The sequence below is a fragment of the Lolium perenne genome, chromosome 1 (assembly GCF_019359855.2).
Source record: "Lolium perenne isolate Kyuss_39 chromosome 1, Kyuss_2.0, whole genome shotgun sequence".
Lineage (NCBI taxonomy): Eukaryota > Viridiplantae > Streptophyta > Magnoliopsida > Poales > Poaceae > Lolium > Lolium perenne.
Window position 1 is genome coordinate 202635328 of NC_067244.2, and position 3149 is coordinate 202638476.

The window sequence follows — 3149 nt, forward strand, 5'->3', positions numbered from 1 at the left end:
CAACAGGAAGTAAATCGTGCATATCGTGCATATGAGCAAATAAAACCAAGGTTGTGGCTCCCAATAAACAGACTCGAGAAAAGGTAGTGGGTGATGGGGGTCCACTCCCCCACGTATGGGTAGAGCGCTCAATCTCGGAACAGATAACAATAACTCGGGTCCTAGGGGACATTAGCAGGTCAAAGTTCCGATGCTTTCGCAAAGGGGCTCACAGATACCTCTGCTTACAATTTTAGTTGTTAAGTAAAGCATGTGTATATCCAACAAATATGTCCATAAACCATGTGTCATGATCCCCAACAGATAACCCGATAAGGTAATGACAACGATAACGAGATATAAATAGCACTAGCATGCACTACGACTCGCAAGGCAGACTCGATAACCAAACAACAGCTGTAGGAGGTGGTGGTGGCAATATGGGCTGCTTGAGGTAACAAGTGGATATGACACGTGACATGAACGCAACTCAAGGCTAGCATAAGAGAGGAGGCAAAATAAAATAGGTGAGCGACTCCGGCAGAGACAGTAGTTTAGGAAATGCTTGCCTCTTAAAGATTGCCGAGGAACATCCGGGGAACTTGTCGTATCTCACAATACCACTTCGCGATCCTATCTGGGAAGTAGCAAATGCTGGAAAACACAACGGATGCGGCGGCGCACACTGCGTCGTGTGTGGCAGTGTCGTCTGAGGTGGCGTGACACCACGAGCATGCGGAGGGGGCTAGGTAGTGCTGCTCGGTGGTGGTGAAGGTGATTGAGCCATCCGTGGACATGGGGGTGGTGGGCAGGGGTGATGTGGCGCTTCGACCGGTCGTAGGCGTAAAAAAAGTTCATCTGAAGCTGCCGCCTCGTGGACGGCGACGACGTTGTAGTGTCGGTGAGCTCCATGCGCGAGGTGCGGGTGGTCTCGGGCCTCCCTGCCACCAGCAGCCGCGAGCGGCTAGAGATCGTCGTAGCTTCCGTGTCATCGGCGGAGAGCACTGCCTCTCCAACTACCGGTCGCTGACCACCGTGCACCAGACCGCGGCAACGGGCGGCGCCGTCGTGGTGGAGTCATACATCGTGGATGTGCCCACCGGGAATACCGCCGACGAGATACGCACGATCATCGACACCATTGATGTCTACGCACGCTTCTATTCCTTTAGACAGTGTTGGGCCTCCAAGAGCAGAGGTTTGTAGAACAGCAGCAAGTTTTCCTTAAGTGAATCACCCAAGGTTTATCGAACTCAGGGAGGTAGAGGTCAAAGATATTCCTCTCAAGCAACCCTGCAATTATGATACAAGAAGTCTCTTGTGTCCCCAACACACCCAATACACTTGTCAGATGTATAGGTGCACTAGTTCGGCGAAGAGATATTAAAACGCAGGTGGTATAGATGATGGTAGATGGTAATTGCGATATGAAGTAAATATTGCAGCAAGTAAACATGCAGTAGAACAGTAAGTAAGCGGTGTTTGCAGTATTGGAAACAAGGCCTAGGGATCGTACTTTCACTAGTGGACACTCTCAACATTGCAATCATAATTGAATATAAATATAAGCACTTCATTATGCTATTCCGAATTACTCTCTGGCGGGATAACGAACACTAATTCACCGTGTAGAGCTGCAAAGCAAACCTTAAAGATGTATTCCCAAGTACTAATAAACACCCCACGCTGTCACTTTGAGCATTCATAGGAGGTACTAACACACCACAATTTCATAGAGACATCCAACTCAAATCATAACCCAGTGAACAAGTATTCTGTGAAATATAGCCTAAGAGACCCACACGGTGCACACACTGTCACCTTTACACACGTGGGACAAGGAGTCTCCGGAGATCACATAAGTAAAATCCACTTGAATAACATAAGACATCTAGATTGCAAAGCTCACGATCACATAGATGAACAAATAAATACTAGTCTCAAACACTCTCTTGTTGGATGACAAACACCATTCATTGTGTAGGGCTACAAGAGCTCCCTCAAGCCGGAGTTAACAAGCTCCACAACATACGGAATTCGTATTTAAGTAACCTCTAGAGCATAATAGACAAGAGTAACATCTACACATTCATATAGATCACATCATGGGAGAGAGAGATGAACCACATAGCTACCGGTAGAGCCCTCAGCCTAGGGGGAGAACTACTCCCTCCTCATCATGGAAGACAGCAGCGGCGATGAAGATGGCGGTGGTGTCGATGGAGATGGCTTCCGGTAGCAATTCCCCGTCCCGGCGGCGTGCCGGAACAGAGACTTCTGTCCCCCGAACTTGACTTCGCGATGGCGACGGCTGCGTAACTTTTCTCGTCCCGTGGCTTATGTCTTTAGGGTTTTCGAGGCGGAGAGATTATATAGGCGGAAGGGCAGCCTCGGAGGGGTCCTGGTGGAGCCACACCATAGGAGGGCGCCCCCCCCCCCCCCCCTTGGCCGCGCCGCCTTGTGGGGTGGGGCCCCCCTGGCTCCTCTCTGGCCCCTCTTCGGTGCTCTGGAACCTTCCGGGAAAAATAAGATACTGGGCGTTGATTTCGTCCAATTCCGAGAATATTTCCTTTGTAGGATTTCTGAAACCAAAAATAGCAGAAAACAGGAACTGTCACTTCGGCATCTTGTTAATAGGTTAGTTCCGGAAAATGCATCAAAACGATATAAAGTATGAATAAAACATGTAGGTATTGTCATAAAACTAGCATGGAACAGCAGAAATTATAGATACGTTGGAGACGTATCAACCATCGTGCGCTGCAACCTCTAGTCGATGGCGCGCACCGCCCAACAGCTCTCTCTTTCCTCTTAGGGCTCCTTTGATTCATAAGATTTGTAAATGAATTTGTGTAGGATCTGGATCCTATGAAATATTTTCTATTCAAGTTGTTTGATTCATAGAAACACGTCATATAGGAACTAACTTTATAGAATCTTGTAGTGTAAAACCTATATGAAAAGACCTCATACATTATGGAAAAATTTATTTGCTCGCACTCCATCTTTCCATAGGATTCACGTGGGCATGACATTCCAATCCTATGCTTTTCATTTTCCAATATTTTTCCTATTCTATGAATCAGCAAGAAGCCCTTAGTTTCCAACGCCCCGATGGCCACTTACGTGCGGCCCAGCTTTTTAGGAGGTCATTGCTTATCGGTTGCTGA

At 47.7% G+C, this 3149-nt stretch overlaps 1 pseudogene; it reads left to right on the forward strand.

Annotated features, from left to right (window-relative positions):
* The first annotated feature begins 630 nt into the window (after positions 1 to 630).
* On the forward strand, positions 631 to 2794 carry LOC127336441 (abscisic acid receptor PYL5-like; annotated as a pseudogene).
* The last annotated feature ends 355 nt before the right edge of the window (positions 2795 to 3149 follow it).